Source organism: Thunnus maccoyii, chromosome 5 (assembly GCF_910596095.1).
Source record: "Thunnus maccoyii chromosome 5, fThuMac1.1, whole genome shotgun sequence".
Classification (NCBI taxonomy): domain Eukaryota; kingdom Metazoa; phylum Chordata; class Actinopteri; order Scombriformes; family Scombridae; genus Thunnus; species Thunnus maccoyii.
In genome coordinates, this window is record NC_056537.1 from 19,510,381 (window position 1) to 19,526,988 (window position 16,608).

Genomic DNA, 16,608 nt, shown 5'->3' on the forward strand with positions numbered 1-16,608 from the left:
CCTGATTAACCTTTTTGTGCCCACTCAAGTAAAGTGGTACATCATATTACATTACTAAGTGGGCCCTCATTATTCTTGATTTTTTTACAATTATCCACAGATATTTATGAAATAATCATTATCTAATGATTCATTAGTATTGTAACTCCCATTCTGTTCTCTGGTAACTCATCATTATCTAATATATAGTCCTCAGATCGGAGTTATTGAGGAACTAGTTATTAACGATTCATCAGGTTGGGATTGTTTTCTGTACTATTTTATGAAATGTTACTGATTTTGTTTTTGTTTGGTTTTAAACAAAGGGATTATAAATCACAGAAGGTTTTCAGTCAATTAAATGCCAAAACACACGGAGTCCCATTGTGACCACCCATGGTATAAAAGTGTGCATTTAAGCTGTGAGGTGTTAAAAAAAAGGAGAAAATTAAAGAAAAAAAAGATCCTTGATTGTTCATAGCGGTTGTCTCATTTACAGCAGTAAATTGGACAAAAACAAGGAAGATGAAAATAAGTAACAGTTCAGCAAGGACGTTGTATTTCTCTTCAAATCTCTCTTAAAAGCTCATCTGATGTTGTTGTCTTGCACCGACACAGAACGAAGGCACAGCTGTCGAGTTCAGTCCAGAGTTGAGGGTGGATGAAGTCATATGTAGCTTTTGTATTTTGGCAACATATTGTGGTGTTATATAACAATTAGCGCCATATTGCGGTGTAAGAGATAGACTGCTCAAATGCAGACTAAAGACTTCCTACCCAGTATATTTGTCACCATAACTCCCTGCAGCAATTTGGTATTTTCTGCATGCATCATTTAAAACATTGTGTACTGTTGTGCGCCTCATTTCATCGTGGCTTCAAAATGTCTACAAATACATGAGTGCAGGTGTTTACCTGTCTTTCTCCCCCAGACGCTGTCGGCTCAATTTCTGCATGATGTTCAACCCAGTGAATAGTAACACAGTTTTCAGTGTCATGTCAGCGTGACTGGAAACTAAAGAAACAAAAAGAAAAAAAAATTGTACTGGTAAAAAATAACTAAAGAAAGCAAAAGAAAAATAACCTTGCCTTATAATAAAACAAACATACCAACAAATTCAGGTAAAGACTAATGTATAATTTTTTACTTTTGTCTTCCTCACCACATATAATCATAGAATAGCCTTTCTAACCATACTGCACTTGCCAGTGTAAATGAACCATTTTGCAAAAGAATGACTATTGACTGTATGCCTGTATTCTGTAGATTTGCCCCGCATGTTTTCTGCAGAGTGCAGTGACTTTTGTTGTGTAATTTGTCTATGAGCTCCTTCATTATGAACAGCACTCTGCATGTTCTACACTGATCTATATTCAGGGCCTAACCTTGCTCTTTCTGATGGGGATTATGCGCTCTAGAGGCAGGGTAATTTGATATCCATTGATTGAGTCAAGAGCCAATCTGAAATTGAGGAATTGTAGTTATTGCTATTGATTTTAATAACTAGGCTGTTACAGTTCATTCAGTGTGGCTCTAGTCGATACAGAAAGTGAACTGTTCCCTCTTCTGAAAAAGAACAGCACTTGATCCAGTGTTTTGTTTTTTTACATTATTCTGAAATATACCTTGATACAGAACCGCACTTTTCTGTGGTTTACAACAGCGTCCCCTGCTATTGTTTGTTACAGTGTGTCCTGACCCGATAGCCAATGATGAAGATAGTCACAGCAATTACAGACAATGAAACATTAACACCATTTAAAAAACACTGTATATGAAATTATATATTATGTGCAATATTAATGGATCTGGTGTGAATGTGAGCCATTGTAGTTCCCTGTGCATGCATACTTTATAGTGCCGCACATATTCTGTTTCAGCCCTTTCAATAACCCCACAAAGCCTGTTAATTTACTTTAGTCCATAGAGACCTTCGCTCAAAGTTTCTACTGATCCATATTTAACTAGTTATTGGTTTCAGTCTCCCTTAGGAGGTTGTATTCATTAAAGATTTCACTCTAGAAATACAGACTATAGGTGTCTTATAAAACTTAATTTTAAAAACTGTAAAGTTGATTGTACTTTATCTGTTTAATGTAATGTAACTTTTTCCAAAATGTTCTAGGTATACCAAGCCATAAGCCAATGTATTGTTAATGTTATTAATCATCAGCATACTATTTGTGCTCCAGTAGTAGAGGTAGTATTATATACATTACACAAGACAACAGTCTTGTGTAATGTATATTTCCAATATATGTATTTCCTAGTTTCAGGTGGGAGTCTAAGCCTTAGGCAAGAAACTTTGGATCAACAGTGAGGATCGAGCCTGAATATGTGTTGGAGAAGCCAGTGTTGACTTTGTTTGCACAAACATTTGAAAGGGTGAGATGGGTAGAGAGAAGAACAAGACAGCAGAGCCAAGAGTAAATTATATCTGATTTGAATGGTGAGTAATCATTTGTTTATAATAAACTGGCATGCAGTCACATAATGTTAACATTATACATATGTTACATACACATATCACAAAGATTTAAGTTTCTACCAAGAAAAAACCTTTCTTGTAGTTTCTATCTACAGTCTGGGTGAATTAAGTCGTGTCTTGTTTTAACACAGTGGTAAATATTTAAATAGTAAGAGAGCAAATTCTGACAAAAGGAGGAGTTTTTAACACAATAATTACAGCTTTTACAACCACCAAAGCCCCTAATTATGCTCCCTCCATTACCATGATGTTTAATGATGACACAAAGGGTGGCTACGAGGTGGCAGTGGTTGGTATTCACGGTGGTAGTAAGCACAGATGATGAAAGCAAGGATTATGATTTATGCAAAGTTCTATATACACATCTCTACTAGAGATATGACAGTAAACAAATACAAATTATTCAATTAAAGTATTTTATTTTTTATTGAGGGATTGAGGATTAACGCAGAAAATGAAGCAGACTAGATGATCTCTAATAACGAGAATACAGATATGAATACACATAACCCTGCTGTGTAGACTATATGTCTAATGTTCAATGTGTGACATTTTTTCTAACACACCAGTCTTTGACTGTCTTTGAGGCTTGGAAACCAAATGCATGTGTAATGTGAAGATGGTCATTGTTGGCTGCTCTGCACGGAGCAGTGCAAAGCCTGTGGTTGCGCAGTGAGAGGCAATCCATGCTAAGGAGACGAAGCGTGGCTATTGAAGCTCTAAGTGGGAATGAGTGGAAGGCTAATTTGATGGGAGCCACTTTTCTCCCCACCACATTTAAAACCCCATTACACCAGCATAGCCCACAGGTCATTTTGAGATGATTGAACTGCATAGGTCACCAACTCATACAAATACATATAGTGTGTATGCTGCAGTTTACCTCAACATGCAGTGCTGAAAAAAAGGGGTGGTATAGAAATTACTGGTCTAAGTAAATGTGCCATGGCATTATGTTTACTAGACCATGTTACTACTTTGAAAGGTTATAGCACTCACATCGTCTCTCTCTTTGTCTTTTCTCTCTCTCTCTCTCTCTCTCTCTCTCTCTCTCTCTCTCTCTCTCTCTCTCTCTCTCTCTCTCTCATACACACACCTGTCACTGAGGCCCATTAGCACCCCTGCTGAGGTTCTGTTTGGCTTTTAGACTCAGGCACCAAAGATCCCCTGTGAGGAGAGGGACTGGCGCTGTCTCTCGCTGCCCTCCCCTCCTGTAAACACTGAGTGGAACGGCACTCAAATAAAAGCTACTGTAACACAAATACAGTGTAACGCCAGCATGCATGCATACACACACGTTCACACCAAGCAGCTGCTAGCAGCCCTGCAGTGTGGAATCACCTTCACGGGATTAGAACAGGTTGAACTTCAGTGGATTTTCATCCAGAATGCACAGACCGTGTGTTGATCGATTCAACAATATGAGGAGTGGCAGAGGTGTGCGTGCATGAAATAGCTTGCTTGCACATGGGTGTGTTCATGCGCATGCTTGTTGGAAAGTTTATGCTGGTGAATGTGTGTGTGTGTGTAGGTCTGCTGTCTTGTCTGTGTGAGATCTCTTGTGTAGGTGTATGTGGAGAGGGAAAATATCAATATGTTACAGGATTTTTTTTTTTTTTTTTTCTCACCGCTGTTATCTTTGCTTTCCCACCTCCATTACACCCCCATCAGCCTTGGATGGATTAAATCAGCAATAAAGACCTCCATCCATGTCTCTGTAAAAGACATGAGACACATTAACAGCGCACACACAATAAGCAGTCTTGTATCCAGAGGCGGATTTTACAGCATCTATATTTGTTCTGCCTGCTGTTTTGTTGTGTTGTTGTTGAGAATACACACACATGCATCCATGCGTTTGTGTATGCACAAAAAAAAAAAAGAGCTGAGATGAAGTAGGAAAGACAAGGGAAATGTGTTAGTCACAGCACCTTGGGCAGTACACATTCAGATGCCCGGCAAATGATTAGAAATGGTTTTTATTGACACTGTAAATGCGTTTTACACAGGCAATAGGCTGCCAAGGGGATAAAAGACTCATGCTATCAAAGCCACGTGTGGCAGCCCTCCCACAATGCAGGACTGCATGTGTGTGTGTGCCAGTGTGCGCGTGTGCCTGCGTTTGAGTGTTTTTCATAGCTTTTCTTTTAATTACCCCCCTTGTGAATTAGTTGAGGAATGGGAGACAGGCTATGCAATGTTAAGTATCTTTGGCTGGGAATCATCTGTTTAGTCTGTTCCGTTTGATCTTCAAGAATAAGTCATTAGTTTGCAAGCAATCTGCTCCCTCTCCATCCCTCCCTTTTACTCCCTTTCTCTTCTTTTACTCCTCCCCCTGTGTAGTGTCTTTATTTAGGCAGTTTCATCGGAGCAGGGTGACTCAAATTGCCCAGTTACATAACGAAAAAAGGGTAGATTGTGTTAAGGAGATGTTGTGAAAAGGAGGAAATGGAACGGTGAGGAAATGGTTAAACTGAAAAGATGGAGAGAACAAGTGAAAGACAGAAGCTGTGAATCTTCACTTCCAGCTGATTGGGGAAATGAAGGGGTTCATTGTACAGTACATTGCACATTGTGAGAGGAGGCCGCTTCTTCTAGCTGCAAGGCACGAGCAAAGATTAAAAGTGTGTGTGTGTTTGTGTGTGTGTGTGTGTGTATATATGTGTGTTTGTGTATGCTTTTGTGTGGTGCTCAGACAGGGTGCAGATAAGAAGATTGTTAACACTGGATGAAGAGCAACCATTAGATGATAATTGGCTGACCAGATGCTCTTCTCACTGCATACAAATTACAGTCTTTAACTTCACCATGCCTCTGGCTTACACCATGCCATTACTGGTTAGTGCATATACAATGGGAGCCTTAACTCACAAGTAAAATCCTATTATTTTTAAAAACCATGCTGCACCCATCTTCTTAGAACACAACAATCTTTGCATTGATGGTTTTCTGTTTGAAAAATAAGGCTGGCGATTTTCTATATTTTTCTTATTCTCAACAAATCTCATGTGCAGAGCAGAACCAACAATGAATTGATCCTTCTTACAAGTATTGTGTGTGTATCCAAACCCTGATATATCATATTCCTCTGTGCCGTAGACCTCTGTTGTTTTCCAAAAACTGTTAGAAACACGTCAATGAGCCACACTGTTGCAGTGAAGGCAATACAGTAGATTTACAAGTACTTAATACTTGTAAGAAGAGTTCATTGTTTGGCTCTGCACATGAGATTTGTTGACAATAAAGAAAATATATAGAAAATTGCCAGCCTTATCCTTTAACTGTGTTATAAGTGTTAAGCATTGATTGTGTGATATATTTGTGATGTATTTGAGAAACAGGGTTTTTTTATGCACTATTTAAAGGAGTGTTTTAGTAAGAAATAAATAAATAAAATGAAAGTCTGCCTCCCTCTGTTCCTCTTACTCTGGGCTGTTTGCTTGGTGTTTCAGGGTTACTCAGAGCACTTTCTGAAGTCTTTTTCAGAAAGGGTGCCAAACTGTGTCAATGCCAAGAGAAGCATTAGCGGACCCTGTGCAGTCCCCACCACCCCAAATGGATATTAATAAACCCCTGCTCCATCTAGCATCTACTCTCCAACCAGTTCCACTTCTTCTCCCTATCCATCCCCTCTAATACCCCTCTATCTTGCACTCCATCCTCCTTTTCGTTTTCTGTCTCCAGTCCTTTTCCCCTTAAGTGTCAATAACTCTTGCTTGCCACACACACACACACACACACACACACACACACACACACACACACACACACAGGCAGGAGTTGCAGTGTCAGGCTTTCCACGGGGGCTGGTATAGTTATATAGTAGACTCTGTGGGTTTAGTAAAATCCTCATTAGGACTCAGTGTAGGTGTGAGCATCCCTGCTGCTGTCTCACAACAAACTGCTTACCTCGACAGAATACTCAGAAACACACACACACACAGCTGTACATGGACTAAACAAAGAGGAGAGTCAGACACTGATACAAGCCAGGAAACATTCACATCTATCTATATATATATATATATATATATATGCACACACAACGTGTGTTGATTGTACTAATGTATGCTCACACCCGTTTCCCATCTCAAACACACACTCGCTAACAAACATTAAGTGTTAGTGCTGCTGTGTGGTGACATTTTAATGGAGGGAGACGTCTCTCCCTAATTAATGTCAGTCAGGATGGCAAAGTATTTTAAAATAACTCTTTGAATAAGGCCTTGTACACTGCAATCACCCTGGTAAAGCAATTATAATATTCAGAGATCAAAATATTAAGCATCATTTTAAATTTAGTGGCTATTTGACCTGGATGCTGCTGGCTGACGCAAGTATTCGTGGATTTTTTTAATGTTAGAATATTATATTTAGCAATGAGAATTCTGTCATTCCACTTTAAAAGGCAAAATGAACCTTTTAAAATGTTCTTTAGTTGCCATACTGGTTGCCATTTTCCAAAACACAGGATCTTGTATATCTAATCTAATCTAATTTTAGGGAGAGAAAAGTGTACAGTATGAGTGGTGGTACACAAAAGTAAGTGCAGTGTGTCACTGGCGTTAACCAGTAAGCATCCTCCATCACCATTTATACAATTTAAAACAGATGGTAGAGCAAAGAGAGTTGAGGACAGAGCCAAGTGACATTAAGTTCATCATTCATGATCACTAAAGAGCAAACCCATCTTTTGAAAGAAAGAACACTCCAACTAGCTATTCAAAACTCCGCTTTGCATAACCTTCATGAAAGAACTGTAGAGACTCGCTGTAACAGTATTTAGGTATCAAGTCACAATAATATTTCAGATTATGTAGTAGAAAGTGGTGAATAGGCAAAATGTATCTGACATATTCAATGATGGTTTCCAAAGGCTTTTTCATGCCTCTGCCTCGAGTTAGATCTTTTTTTTTCTGCCCTGCTCAGTGTGCTACTTTGTCACTGCCGGTCCCTGCTGCTTCTGAGATGTGTGAAAGGTCCAGCCATTTACATAATAGTTTAAAGGCTGGATGGCTGTTACAGGAAACGTCAGCCACACTCATATTCAGTTTGGGATTTTTTTGTTAAGCTAGTAAAAAAGGAAGATCAGAATACTTTTTTTTTCTTCTTTTCATTAAAAACACTCTCTGGAGATCATTTTCATTTTCATTTTCAACAGAAATGTCTGTTTGTTCTTTACAAAAGCAACAACTCCAATACAATATTACAAAAATGAAATGGTGTCCTTTTTTATTTTTCTTTGATTTGTTTCCTTTTTTCCTAATTTTCACATACTTTCATTACTATTGCATCTGTTTGTCATTTCTGTTGGTTGTTATGTGGTAATTAAAACCATATTCATCATGCCCTTTTTAAAATACTATCAGGGACTAAACCAGCAGTGGGCTCTTAAAGTCAACACAGACTGCAGTACTACTCTGGGACGTTCCACAAACACAGGATCCAGCCTGCAGCGGGAAACTACAATTAGCTCCTATGTAAAACAGGTCTACAGCCTTCACCAGGTAGGGAGCTTCACAAAATGATCATATGTAAATTCTTGCAAAAATAAGTGGCTATATTGGTTTGAAGCATGTCTGACTGCATCTTCCGGATTACGGCTGATAGCTCCACATGAGAGCATCTATCCAACACGTCAGCGGAGTGCTGTGACTAATGATGTCTCCATCTATTCTAGAAAATAGCTGCTGATGTTTAGTTACATTTGACAAGCCAAACATTTACTGTACATTCATGGGCGTAGCATATGTGAGGCTGATTGCTCACCATGAGTGATTGTGAAGAACACCTGTGCAGGCCGCGTGTGATGAAAGACACAGACATGTGTGCATGCATGGAGAGAAAATTAGCATGCACTTAAATGCACTTGTGTGAGCTCTGTCCTCTGTATCTCTCTCACACTTTTACACACACATGCACTTACACTTCAAGGGCTGCTCATTTGGCTAACAGACCTCATTACACGGGTGGATGGATCATCGACCCCTTGGTGAAGGAATTAAAGAAATCTCCCTTTTCTTCTTCTCCATCCAGAATGTGTGACATGATGTCCTGGAGTTATTTACCTGCTCTCTCTAGCATGACAGCTAATCTCACCTGCAGTCCCAGGACCTTGCACATGACAGCTAAAATGTCTGCAACAAAAGTAGGTGGACAGAAGAATGTTTTTATGACCCTACTCTGATTTCAGAGAGTAAAATTTGGACTATTTGGCATAGGGACAATCAGCATCCTGATGATAATTGTGCCTGCGAGGAAATGACAATACTGTAAACAATGTTTAGTTAATAAAACATTCGTCATTTGCAGTAGCTTAAACTACGATTCCTCCCTTTGAACTGCTCTTAAAGGGACACATCACTAGTTTTACATGTCAAAGTCAATTTACTAATCACAAGTAGTATTACGTCATCTATGAAAACAATTGTATAAGGTCTTGTGGCTCTAGCCAAAGCTTTGTCAAGTATCAGAAAATTATTCGAGTGACATCACTTAAGTAAAATCAGTCTCTTAAGTAGTCACATTTTTAACAGTAGCAGAACTGTATGAAGCTGCTGCTAATGCAAACAGAACATCCTACTGCCATTGCATTACGTTAACAGTGGTGAACTGGCAAAACACGTGTTGTACACTGAGTCCTAATAAGGTATATTTCTGACAAAGTAGCTGCTCAAGGAGTGTTTGCAAGTATTACTGTAAACCGCCCTCGATGTTACCACAGTAACCAAAGGTGTCACCAAATCAACCTGACTGAAATATTACAAGAGTACTCCAATGACTTAGTATTGCATTCCCATAACATCGATCAGCCCGTCCTCACAAGAAAAACAACAGTATAGGTCTAAAATTCAGGCCGGTAAAAACGACCTATAGTTATGTTTATGCCATCTAGCAGCGGTAGTAATTATGACGCAGGGAAGTGACGCAGTTTAGATGATGTCAATATAAGGTGACTTGATGATTTTTGCTTTGTTAGGAGGAGGCAGGTTGGGTGGATGGCTTAGTGGAATTTGCTGCGGGAGACCACTGTTCATTTCCTGTTTCACGGGACATGTTTTTAGTTGTGTTGTAGCGTTTACTGTTGCCATGACAACGAAGGTTGCGTAACTTTAAGGATGTATAAACCACGTTTCAAGTGATCATTTTTTAACCCAAACCATGATCTTTCCCTAACCTGAACCAAATGGTTTTGGTGCCTAAACCTAACCAGCATTTAAACCAACAACATTTAAAAGTGTGAAATTGCTAATAATATACAATTTATTTACCACTTATAACATGAATAGCTAAGATTTTGTATTCCATAAATCATCATCAAAATGTAATTAAATTATTAATATATTAAAATTGTCTTGTTCCCACTTTTATATATATATATATGTGTGTGTGTGTGTGTGTGTGTGTGTGTGTGTGTGTATAGTTATATATAATATATTGGTATTTCCATATTGGAAGGAATGTGACAGCGATTAATTTCCCCATCAGATTTGGTCGTGATATATACAGCTGGTTAACCAGCAGCCTGTTCAGTTTTCCTCACAGCCTGACAGGGAGGGGCGGTCTACTTTCAGTACATCACAGCCTGTTGTGCACAGAGATGAAACACGATGCGCACCTGGTGCAGCAGTAGAGATTTATTTAGATCAATTTCACAGATCTACACATTGACCAATTTTTTGTTTTGTTACAGACGTGCTGCATGATAGTGGTGCAACAGGTATGCAGGCTGTATTCAGGACTCACAGTCAGGCTCCAAATGGTTGTGCCAGTGACATGTTTATCAGTCAAATCTGCCTTTTCTGTCTTCTACTTCTGAAACTATTGTTGGCATTTCACTAGCAGTGAAGTTTTTCTACACTTTTACCATCACAACCCTCTTTGCAATGAGTGGCAGCTCTCTCCACTGTTGCACTAATCCAACAGAGCTTTTCTTATATAGAGAAATGGTGGCATAGTAGTATGCTAATTACCAATAGCGGGCACGTGCCTGTCAATTTAGAATGATTCTGATTCACTAACATGCACACGGTGGAATGAACAACATTGGCCGGTGCGCACATGTCATGAATCTAACGGTAATTTTGCATGCACACTTATTTTGCACAAAGAACATTTCTACACAAATATTAGTGAATGAGGCCCATTGTCTTTTTTATTCCATGCATTCCTTGTCAAAATTACCCACAATGCAACTCAACTTAATTCATTTAAGCAAGGATGAGGAGCTACAGAGGTCTGGTTACCTCACTTCTTTCTAACTCCAAATACACAAACTTTCTTTCATTTTCAGGCTTGTAGTCTGCAGCCCCAACCGACAATACCTCGAATGACATCACCTGAGGCAATTTATCACACTTTGCGCACTGCTCCATCTGGAGCCTTTATACAACTTTTTTTCACATATAAAGTAGTACTCCCCAAGACCTGTAAATAGACTTTGATGTTTAAGTTCCCCTTTAAGGATTACAACTTGACAACATCTTGACAGTCAGATCTTGGCCTCTGCATCTATTCTGATCGTTCTATTTTAAAATCTGTCTTACATATCCCCCAGCTTTTTGGAGATGCAATACTAAATAACTGGAAAGCCTCTTTAATTTTATATTCCGACATAAATATTAACAAAATGGATTTTTTTTCTCCACTGTAATTTTCCATTTTAGATGGAATGGAAATTCCAAGAGGAAATGGAAATTGATCAATTTAAATGAAACTCGTATGACAAGTGTCACTTCTAATATACTGTATTTCATTACAAAAGAAAAACAAGTATTTCCTCCATATTCTATCTGGCTTCAGCTTAGAAAAAGTATAAACATGTTACCACCATCCCTCGTACTCACACAAACTCCCTCTCTAGTGATGTAGAAGGCTGTGTGTACAATGTGGTGAAATGTGTTTGCTGGCCATCACATCTAATAACTGCTCAGAGCCCCTTCCCACTAAATCAGCTTAGAGCATGTATGGTTTATATATACACACGCACATCAACACACACCTGAACCCTGTATGCACACATGTGATATCTTGGGCTAATTTCATCTCACATCTCAATAGGCCACTATAGATATTATTTATATTTGGCTATCCAATTCTGATGACAGTGTTACTTCTATTTATTCTAATTGTAAGGCAATCAGAGGTTCCAGATGTGTCCTGAAGACTGGGGGCCTGTTATGCAATCTGTGGCCGCAGCCATGGAGACTCAAATTATCATGACAACACTAATTAACATGATGACAACCAGTTAAATCCCCACCACAGCTGGGCTCTGGTCAACATGGTAACACATCACAGCCAAGTGTTCTTGACATCCTTTCCAGAACATTGGGCAGAGTGTCCCACACAAATGCTCTGTCTCACACATCCACACGCATACACTGCACACACTTTACACACACATGAATACAGATATAGACTGTGGACACTCACAATTACAGGCCTTGGGAGGTGTATATGTGTGACTGGATTTTGGAGCAGCTTGAAGCCATGTCTCATCATTTGTGACCTCCCAGCTGCAGGCCAGTGGAGGAAAAAAAAAAACTATTAAACCAATGAAGCCTGGTGAGGCGAGTGTGTTTTTGTGTGTGTGTCTGTGTGACTGTGTGTATATATTACAGCTGCACATGTGACAATCAAATGCCTTGGGGGAGAAAAAACATCCAGCTAGATTGGGCCTTATTACTAACGGTCCCTCCCTTTAGTCATCCTATCAGCTTCCTTCCTTCATTGAGAAATCTCCAAGACTTTGAGGTCACTTTTGATCACTACTATCCCTCATCTCTCCTTCTTTCCCTTTGACTTCTGCTCATATATTGCATCCCTCAACCTCCCACCCTGAAGCCCCCATCTCCACTAAAGATGTCAGACAATGGTTTCACACTGATCAAATGAGACATTGTGTCAGTTCCATCACAGGCCACAGGGAACAGTAGGAGCAAGTGAAATTGTTTGTGTGTGTATGAGAGAGAAAGAGAGAGAGCGAGAGCATGCGCGTGCATGTGCGGTAATATGTCTGAGTGTGTGTGTGTGTGTGTGTGCGTATAAAACTGAAAAGGTCCAGATGTGTGTGCATGTGTGTCTGTCTGTGAGGTTGTGACGTCAAGCTATCGCTTGAAAGAGCATGCAGGGGGAAAGTGAAGAGGGGAATAAAGGATGTGGTGGGAGAAGGATGTGAGGTTCATCAAGCAGAATGAAAACTGTCTATGCCACAGAATAACTGTTATGGCATACAGTATATGATTCACATACTGTCTCTCTTTGTCTTGATTTGATATTCTGTGTCTTTCCTCCAAAAAATACCTTCTTTTTCTCCTTTTTCCATCTAAAATTATAAGCAATCTCGTCTGGATCTTTTTTGCTATTTATCATATTTTGATATCTATCATGAGAGACTACTGCACCATTAAGGAGCTTGAGGAGTCACATGTGTCCTTTAATCAACGTAGCAGTTATAATATATTATAACATATTCTGTATTATTCCTCCAGTAATTTATGATCATTTCCACCACTGATCATACTGCATGATAACTTGCATGTAAGTTTTTTTACCCCACCTACTGCTCCTATTGAATCCCCAGGAGGAGAGTTCTCTATTTCTTCCATTTTCCTTATGTGCTATTTTTCTCTCTTCTTAGAGAGCCTGTGCTGGATCAGTAACTACTACTGACGTGGGACTGTGAAGTCCACTGAGACTTTGTATGTGATATACAAATAAACCTGACTTGACTTAATTTTTGCATGAGCCGTGAACTGGATTGCAAAGATAAAGGCAAATATATGCAACTACCTTGTCACAATACATTCATTTTTAACTACACTGGTTTGATATTGGACTGCTACCTATTTGTAGCCATGCCTCCTTCACTTAAGCTTTTCAAGGTTGGAAAATGCACTTTTTTATAATGCCCTTGTTTACAGGACTTGGTAGATCAGGCTGCACAATTTCCATCTCTGTTTCACATCATATCTTGTAGCTATTAACAATCTGTTTTTCAAATCCTGTTTACAATGTTCCTTCTTTGACCATTGCAAGCTAAGGTTGGCTTTACACTAGAATATTTTTGAATAGATTTAGAGTTTTGGATAAACAAAAGTCTGTGAACCATTTTATGAATATAGCTTTGTCAGAGCTTGGAGCATAAAACATACAGAAAGAAAGTGACCAAGTGACCATCCTTGATACACAGAACGGCCAACTGAAGAAAAGCCACATACCGCAAACTGCATATTGCCATTCAAGTCATAAAAGCTGGAAAATCAGCTTCCTCTGTATAAAATTAAAAAGCATGTTTACCCTGCAAATAGATCTGCTAAACTCTGGAGAATGAAATGAATAAACATTCATTGTTGGTTATTAATGGACAAGGCCCAATATGTAATATTGTGAGTTAAATGACTTCCCCCATTTGATTTTGCTCTCTATTGAATGCTTAGACAAACGCCTTGTCTTAACATCACAACCTGTGCCAAATGAGTCTATTATTCAGTGTGGCCATGCTTCATTAATGAATTGAACAGACAAATGAAAGCGACTGAAGACAACAGACACAAATGGGGACAAAGGATGAAAAAGAAGAAGAGAATACATGTAATTGTAATTCATATTTTCTGTCACATCCTCTTTGTTTTTGTGATGACCTAAAATTTCAAGAAAAGAAGAAATCTCAATGTTTTAAACTGTCTAAAATTCAAACGGCATCATTAAATTTCATTTAATAGTTCTATTATATATTATAATAAATCTAATCTTTCACTGATTCTAAGTGAGACTGAGCAATTCAATTTACTATGTTGGAATTCACAGTAATTCATGACATACCCGGGATGTTATGACGGAAAAAGGGAATCTGCTGTTACTACTGTTGTCTGACGCCTTTTTCAAATGTAACCCAGTTCCAAATTCATTTGCATGACACATATTATTTGGCACAGCTTCTTGGGCCCTTCTTACTGCATGTGATGATTGTTTACATTCTTTCTAAATACACGCCTAAATGAATAGCTCTTCAATTACTCTGTCTTTCACACCTTTAATAGACCGCGATCCACACAATTCTATGAGATCTTTCATCCTGTGCGCACAGTAATAGTTATTATTGATTTTATAATTATACTCTCTCTACACAATTAATGTTATTTCAATGCGTTGCAAACCTTTATAATGGCAAATACAAACCCAAGCATTTAACCTACACTTCCCCTTTCTTGAGTGCACATTCAGTGATTTTTAATATTGCAGAGCAGTGACAATACTCTCCATTTGCTTCAGCCACTTTGACTCTTTTAACAGCACTCTTTTCATGTGAACTTGCCCCTATTTCCAAACATTTTCCGGCTGCCTGGGAGAGTTTTGACTTGTGTTAAAATGTAATATATAAAATGTAAGAGTGCATTAAGTCCAACATCATGTAGCTCCATTCAGTATACTCAGCTTTCAGCTCACTATTTGGTTCTTCATACTGTCATTCCCTTTAAAATACAGTCCATCAGTTTTCAAACTTAGACACAACAATACACACATACATGCAGCCTCAGCCTTTTCCTCTGGGTATTGCTGATGTGACAGAGAAAACCTGGTCTGATGTAGCAGGGTAAGGATTACAATTGCAAGCTTTTACATATGCACACACACACACACACACACACACACACACACAACACATGCCTTGAGCAGATGGATAAAGTAGGGAGGATGTGACCAGAGGAATGATGCATGACAGGGACAGCTGTGCTAAGCTCACTTCATTCAAGATATACAAGCTCAGTCACCGTACACAGGCAGCGGGGCAAAGTGTCAAAGCAAGACACAAGTGCAAACACAACGGATGCCTGTTATGCAGACATTCAGAGGGGGAAGAAAAAAAACATATTGCATATTTCAGAGGAACAAATAGAGAGGCATTGCAAATGGAGAAGTCAAAAAAAGTATATTTTTTCAATATAATTTAACAGAGAAAGAGTTTCATTTAGACAATCATAAAACAGACCAAATATTATGTGGTGTTGTCAAACTCTGATTGTAACTGAAGCAACTAAATAATAAAACACAGCTTTGCAAGGTGTGGATGCAGTGGATGAAAATGCATTTGAACTGAGATGTCTGACTCGACAAATCATCTCTTTTGTTCTTCTTTGTCTAAACATAAAGGCTCAAAACAACAAAGCGGAAGTGACCCTGCATTCAAAACCGTTTGAAGCCTTGATTGAGTTTGCTGAACACCTCTGATGCTCATAATTCTCGTCCATTTTATTTTATTTTTTTCACACAGCAGATATGCACTGAAAGACACAGTGGACTTAGGGTAAGAAAACAATAGTACTTGTGCTCTGTGATTGCAGTTTTCAATCATTTGTCATCTGTGCCTATCTGTTCAATTAACAGAAACATAGGCACTCAAGGCAATGATATCATTAAGTTAATTTATTTTTGATAAATGTAAAACTATTGCACCTCATGTGAAACTGGTCATATGTTTTATAAAATTAAAGTCATTGTATATTAGGTTCTATTGATTACATGTAAATAATGGGAAGGGAAGCTGCTTATAATCTATTTATCCTCATACTAACTAGCTACCTGATGGTAATTCAATTTTAATTTCAGTTTGTTCATTACATAACCCACCTTGCCACCAGCAAGAGAGAAACTAAAGAGTTCTGCAACATGTAAAACACAGTGCACTTTGATTCATTTCTAGTCAGATCAAATGAAAAAAAGAATGCAAACATATTGAATTGTTGACTCACTCAAACATACAGGACATTTTATGTACTGATTCTGATTACATTGTGAGATTCATATCAAAACAGTCTAAGTGGAGATTCGCAGCTGAAATAAATACACAGAAACACTGACTTGAGGAGGGCCAGTGAAACATCCCTCTTGTCTTAATATTTCATACATTACAGCAGAGGAACAGAAGAGCCCTCCATTTTTAATGACCTAAGGGGGGGGTGTTACTACCAAACCTTGAGTGGGTATAGTAAAAACAAAGTTTTGCATTTCATGACTATTTATGTTGTTGTCTTTGTGTCGATTTAGAATATTGTGTATATTTTAAGGAACGAGGGAGGAGAAAAGACGCAATAAGAAAGAGAAAAACAGAGAGATCCTGAAAGTGATGTTTTGAGTT

General features: G+C 38.5%; 1 protein-coding gene across 20 annotated transcripts in view; it reads right to left on the bottom strand.

Annotated features, from left to right (window-relative positions):
* Positions 1-16,608, bottom strand: part of lrrc4.2 (leucine rich repeat containing 4.2) — a 52,159-nt gene that overhangs the window by 15,924 nt on the left and 19,627 nt on the right. For 14 of the 20 annotated variants that reach the window (XM_042410667.1, XM_042410668.1, XM_042410671.1 and 11 more), the window contains 2 exons: positions 4,097-4,183; positions 895-994 (listed from right to left, as the gene is read on the bottom strand). The exons of 2 other annotated variants lie outside the window; for them this stretch is intronic. The gene's annotated coding sequence lies outside the window, so the exon portion shown is untranslated. The remainder of the gene's footprint in view (positions 1-894; positions 995-4,096; positions 4,184-16,608) is intronic. 4 more of the 20 variants (XM_042410672.1, XM_042410666.1, XM_042410659.1 and 1 more) reach the window with 2 other exon arrangements.